At 43.6% G+C, this 6,333-nt stretch overlaps 1 long non-coding RNA gene across 3 annotated transcripts in view; it reads right to left on the reverse strand.

Annotated features, from left to right (window-relative positions):
- Positions 1 to 5,431, reverse strand: part of LOC104913192 — a 30,533-nt gene extending 25,102 nt beyond the window's left edge. For all 3 annotated transcript variants that reach the window (XR_004161331.1, XR_002119655.2, XR_004161332.1), the window contains exons 1-2: positions 4,493 to 5,431; positions 2,221 to 2,290 (exon numbers count right to left, since the gene is read on the reverse strand). This is a non-coding gene — a long non-coding RNA (uncharacterized LOC104913192). The remainder of the gene's footprint in view (positions 1 to 2,220; positions 2,291 to 4,492) is intronic.
- Between the last annotated feature and the right edge of the window lie 902 nt (positions 5,432 to 6,333).

The raw sequence follows: 6,333 nt of genomic DNA on the forward strand, positions 1-6,333 counted from the left end.
TTCTTTTCCTCTTGCAGTACAGAGTCACCCTGCACGAACTCTCCAGTTAGCAAAACAGATACAGCAAATGTATGCATCTATATGCAACATACAAAATATATGTACATACATATGTAATTGTCTTGTGCAACCCTTTTCCACTCAGCAAAACCAGGGAAGATTCCAAAAGGTGCACTGCAGCTTAAAACTATAATTCTCCCAAAGTAAACAGCTGCAGGCCCTAAAAATTCAAGAATTCATTAAAAACATCACGCCATCTAAAAATAAAAACTTGAACATTTTAAAGGCTGCAGAGTCTTAACTTGCCTTCCGAATTCTAGCCTTGCAGCTCTGCTTGCATTCTGGGAATGTTTTAGAGCACTAAATATTTACTTCTTTCGTCCCCTTTAATAAGAATGGAGATTCTCATGAAAGATAACAAGTTAACCTTGAATCACCCCACCAGTATCACCAGCAACAAGTCCTTCAGATGAAATGAACAAGGAAGATCACCAGCAGCTTTCACATAGGACATAGTAGACTGGGAGTTATTCATGCAAATCCTGTATGACGTCTATTATGATGAGGTCCCTAAAGAAGGGCTAATAATTTCTACAGAGAAAACTGTACCTATAAATTACTTGGGAGAAAGGAAAACTGCAGCGTCATTTCAGGGACTGCTTTGAGGATCTGCCTTTGAAAGCTTGCTGCTTACCAGATAGAAATCGTTATACTCTGCAGGAACCGAAGCTAAAGAGTGGGCAGCCAGGAACAGAAGAAAAAGAGCAGAAGGGCACCAAATAGCTCAAAGTCAACTTAGAGCATCTGCCAGGTCCTGAAGGAAAAATCACTGCTCCCAGCAGGCAAGCTTCACCTTTTCCTTACCCAAACAAATGACATTCACATCCCAGTGTATCAGCAAGAGTGAACTGGCAGTGTGTGATGGACTGCCATAGCTAAAGGAAGAAAAAGGCACTAAACTGGCTGTCAAAGAGCAGGACTGGAAGACTGTAGCCGGGACAAGCCTGTGCACAAAATGCAGCCCCCAGGCTGAGCTTTACCACCCACTTGGGTGCTCCAGGCAGTAAACCCACAGCTGATCCTCAAACATCCTTTGGGCACTTCTGTCACACCTGGGACATCAATCTACTCCACTGTGCTCCCTCTCCTCCTGTTACAGCCTCTGCTCATCAGTACTTTCTCTTGCATTTCAGGCTGTTGTGCAACACTGCTCTCTACATGGCACTTGTAGTGAGCAGAGTGAGTTGCTACCCCTAGGTGCTTTGTAAAGCTCTGTGGGATGCCCAAGGATGCCAGTGGCTGCACACAAGCAGGAGCTTAATGTTACTGGAACACCGCCTGCAAATGATCGTTGCTAGGAGGTAAATATCATGTTTAGAAACCTGAAAGGAAGCAACAATTTCAGGTCCAGTTTGAGGCTCATTGAGGTCTTTCTGTTGACTTTAAATAAGGTGTAATCCATCCTGTAGCAAAAGTAGTGGAATTTTTTAAAAAGAAGTAAAAATAAATGTCGCTCAGATGATTCCAGGCAATAAAGGCTGGCAACAATTGGCCACTGGGAAGGGAGAGTGAATAGGGAAAATGAAAGGTGACAGCAAACAGCTTTGGTGAACAAACCCCCACAGAATAAAGAATTTAGCTGAGAACAGCTAACAAAATTAAAAAAACACCAGACCTCATGTGAGGCTGTCCTACCACGCGCCCCACCCATGCTCATTTTTGTACATTAGTTTCTTTTTATTTTACTTCTTCTAATTTGTCTCTTGGTCAACATCCTTGTGCAAAACAACCAACACCACATGCAGTGCACCCAGCCACCCCTACTTGCCCCAAGCACAGCAGTGTTTGGCAACCTGCATTGGCATCTTAACTTTTATTATTTTGTTATTATTTTTTTTATTTTCATTAAGAAGACAGAAAAATAAGATCAGTCTGAAGCATGATATGTCTTCACTTCTGATTGCTTTGACAGTAGTTTCACTAGGATGAGAAACATATTGCAAAACTCTTTAAAACATTATTTTCAGCACCTCCAGAAACTCCCTAGTGGGATTTCAAAGTCTTTGCTCACTACAGAGATATTTACACCCACTCCACTCCTCCAGAGAAGAATCGTTTCCTCAGGTTTTGATTGTGCACAATAAAAAGAGTACATCTTTTTTGTTAGTGGAAAAAAATACTATTGCAATTTCCCCAGAAGAGAATTGCTGTGATCCTCACCTACTGAATGCTGATGTGGCTCTAAGCAATGTCACATAGCTTATCCATCACCAAGGAGCATTCTTCTCATCTGTGGAAACAATATGGTTAACTTTGCTTCACCAACCGAAAAATGGTCAAGGACAACTACCTAGACAAGCACCCAAATGCAATTCCTTCTCTAAATAAAGCCTTCCAGCTTCAGCAGACATCCAATAATTTGTCCCCCTAAGATGAGAAAAGTTGCAGGGTCTTCAAAAATTGAATCCGTACTGTGTGGATGGTGAACTGAACCACAAAACTCAGTTCACCTGCGTGGGACTGAGAGCCACAGGTGTTACAAACTCCATGCACAGTTCCCAGCCCCCTGCATTCATCACTGCTGTATGTTGTCATGGGCTGCTCTGAAGCTCCCGTCCTTCACCTGGGGTTTGGCCAGGTGTGACAATCAGCCAGCAGAGCCGTTATCTTGCTAAATCAATAAAGTGACAAACTTCAAACAAGCCATTATAAATATTAGCAGATCACTGAGAATTTTTATGGATGAGTAAAAGGGAAGTTAATTTTTAATGATCTCAGATCCAAGGAATCCACTTCTGGAGAGACATCCAATGGCTTAGAGACAGAAGGCACAACCTCTGCCTCCAACAGTCCAGTCCCATGATCATGATCCATATTCCTAACAGATGATGGATGGGGATGTTGCAAAGGGAGCAGACCCATGGCTCTTCTCCAGTTCAGTTCTTTTGGGGCTCTGCATGCCAAGCAAAGCCTGTTGTCCTCCAAACCAAAATGCTGCCAGCCAAAGGAAAGTTATAAGTGACAAAGCAAAGGCTCCTAAATAAGAATTTAATTTAGATTGATTAAGATAGCTATTACACATCAATTCATTTAAATACAAATGGATTATTTGGAATGTGATCATTGAAGATTAACGGCTCCTGCACACAATATAAATACATAGCTAATTATAAAGTCAAGTAGTCATTATTAATATTTCTAATGATCAGTTTGTATTCAAACAACATAAAATCACCAATTCTAAGTCTCCTGCAGTCACGGTAATTGGGAAAAGAGACCATGATCTATACAGAAATCAATGGGCTGATGAGTGCCTGGCTGAAGTCAGAGCTGTGGAGCTGAGTTTTCTGAGGCACACAACAAAACTGGGAGCTCAGATCAAACAGGAGGAGCTATTTTTTGTTCTATTTTGGTTATACTTGTTGCTTTTCTGTAAGCACAGCCAGAGAAAGACTAAACAGAAAGATCACTAAAATGCTTGCTGCAACAGGTATGTAGACGTGGGTCTAAAAGGGCACATGTTCTGAGCACAAAGAGGCACTGTAATACAACAGCAGGCTATCAGACAGGTGATAGGACAAGCACTCCCTGCCTGCAGATGAGATGTTCTCAATTAGACATGCCTAAATGCAATAGACCTCTGCAGAGAGACAGCCCAGTAATAATTTCCATTCTGAACGTCAGTCGAAAGAGCAGCAATGATTTAATACAGATTATTGGCAATTCTGCACACCACACTGTCTTGCTGCTTGGCCACTGCTAGAAGGAAGAGACAGTTAGACCGTACTGGCACATTCTATACAAGCATTTCATTTTCAACTTGCTGCCTTCAAGACGGAGCTAGCAAATCAGCTCGTTTTCATAGATCTGAAACGCATCCTCTTGTCTCTGGTTTGACTTCTACATATGTATGTACAAATAACAATTTCTACAGTGGTTTTATTATGCAAAACAGTAATATATATATATATTTTAGGTAGGATATTTTGAGCAGACTTTTTCAGGACACTGTGACAGCCTGGACTCTCTCAAGCCACGGGTTGCTGTGGTTTGCAATAGGATGCTCAGTCCAGCACATAAGCAAGGAAAGGCTTTCTGTTTCACTGGTAAATTTGTTCAGCTTCTTCATCCGGAAAGAGCTGAATGCAGCATACAAAAAAGAAGAATCATTTTCACAGCTGGCTGAGGGGGCTTTTAGCTGCTCCTTGCAGTCACCATTGGATTTGTGATGTAGGGACTTCTGAATCTCACTTGTTTTGCAAGAAAAAAACTTCACCTAAAAGTTGCCAGCACTTTCGGTTTTATTCCAAATCAAGAACTGGCTTCTCCCCAACTCTAATTAACAGAAGCTATTTTTTGCCATCTCCAGCAGCAAAAACACAACAATTGGCCCAGAAGTAGAGCAGACACAGCTTCTGCCACGACCCGCTGGGCAGTCACTGTTCCCCCCATTGCACAGAAAAGAAAAAAAAAGAGAAAAAATCACACTGACCTTAATATATTTCTTTTTCCAGTGCAAAATAAATGTTGTACTAAATCACCTGCTTATCACTCACCAGGCATTTGCAAATAAATCCAGCCTTAGGTTTCAGGCTTGTCAGAAATTTTCCACCAGAAAACACTGATTAGATGCAATATGCTCTGTGGGAACATATTGATTCTGTCTGACCTTTGGGTATAAAGCATGTCTGGCTTTTTACATGCCCATCTCCCCAACTTTTTGAGCTTCACTGCTGCCTGTTGTCCAAATAAATAGAAGAGAGGATGTGACTGCTGGGATTAATACACAGCTCCCAGTAGAACCAGAGTCTGAGGACATGGAGAATATGATTTCTTCATGGGACACCATGCAAGAGGGAGGTTGGTTGGGATTCATGAGGGCCAAAAGCTTGGGAAGGACCTCAGACGGCCGTTTCTGGAGTCTAGCACACCTTTGTCCCTAGGGCCAGCTACACCCACACTATTCTAAACTGACCCATCTTTTAAGCCCCGCAGAAGATGGCAGTCCTCTCCAGGGAATCAATCCCACGGTGCTCCGCAGCCTTTCCATCAGCATTCTCCCAGTGCTCCCACTGGGCTGCTTCCTCACACTGCAGGCAGTGAGCATGGGCTCAGCCACGAACTGCTCAGGGCAGGACACACGTCTGTCTTGCTTCATTTTGCCAGGACAGAGTGGAAGGAAACTCCATCCAGACCCACAGTCTCCCTTTACCCTTTAATCTTCAGCCAATGCAGACAGTGTCAGATAGTCTCCCAAATCTAAAAGGACAAGACCATTACTCAGAGAAAAGCTTTGTGGCAATTGCTTGATGTTTCGGAAACTAAACCTCTACCAAAAAAATGCTTCTTCTCTTCTGTGTTGCTGGCAGATCCCAGGGCAGGGCCGGAAGCCGTGGTGACATTGCAGCACTCCAAGTGTATTTTAGTCTTTAGCAAAATAGACTCAGAGCTACAAAAAAAAAAAAAAAGAAAAAAGAAAAAAGCACACATCAAAGCACCGTGCCTGGTTGAAACACCCCTGTGTTAACATCTGGCTGTCGGTGCCCAATCTCCCATGGCCAAGTAGGTGCAATTGCCATTGTCACCTCAGTGTAATCCTCTCCTGCTCTGCTTGCAATTGCAGGCAAATGGGCCTCACAGCCCCCCCAGCACTGCCTGTGCATGGTCTGGCTCCGCATATGTTAGCAATGAGCCTGGCAGTCCATTCTCAGTGCATGAGCTCACTGCACAAAATGGACCTCCCTCCCTTTTTTATCCCTTGGCGGGGCTGCAAGCCGCTCCTGCAGCTGGGACAATGCCTGCTGCTGCCTCAGGGCTGGTTTTCTGCTCAGGGACCTGCACACGGAGCGACAGGGAGATGCTGAGGACTGAAGAAGCCATTATTCAATGTTAAAGTTGCAGTGATTCCTTTGCTTAGGGAAATGCAAACTAAATAAGGAAGAGCACAGGCTGCCTTGCGTTGAACTGCATGGCTGCTGTCCTGCACACATCTGGCATGTAGCATCACCTGCACAGCCCCTGGGTCAAGTCAGGCATTTTGAAAGCAGATTGATCAGGTGCCACTTGTTGGAAATATCCAACACCTTTATCTTGCCATAGCTGCCTCTGCATTTTGCCAATTCTGCTTTGGTGATGTGAGAAACAGCTTGCTCCACCATGCAGATAAGCCTTCTGCTGACCATCCAACCACTTCATCAGTGACTCCAGTTGGTCTGTATCTGCACTGGCGGTATTGTAGTGCCAGTATTTTCCAGACACAGTACACAGCAATTTTGAAGCGTAAATTCGCATCAGCCTTCCTTTGCTTGACTCTTCTGTCAGTACACTACAGAA

This window comes from Meleagris gallopavo, chromosome 14 (assembly GCF_000146605.3).
Source record: "Meleagris gallopavo isolate NT-WF06-2002-E0010 breed Aviagen turkey brand Nicholas breeding stock chromosome 14, Turkey_5.1, whole genome shotgun sequence".
Lineage (NCBI taxonomy): Eukaryota > Metazoa > Chordata > Aves > Galliformes > Phasianidae > Meleagris > Meleagris gallopavo.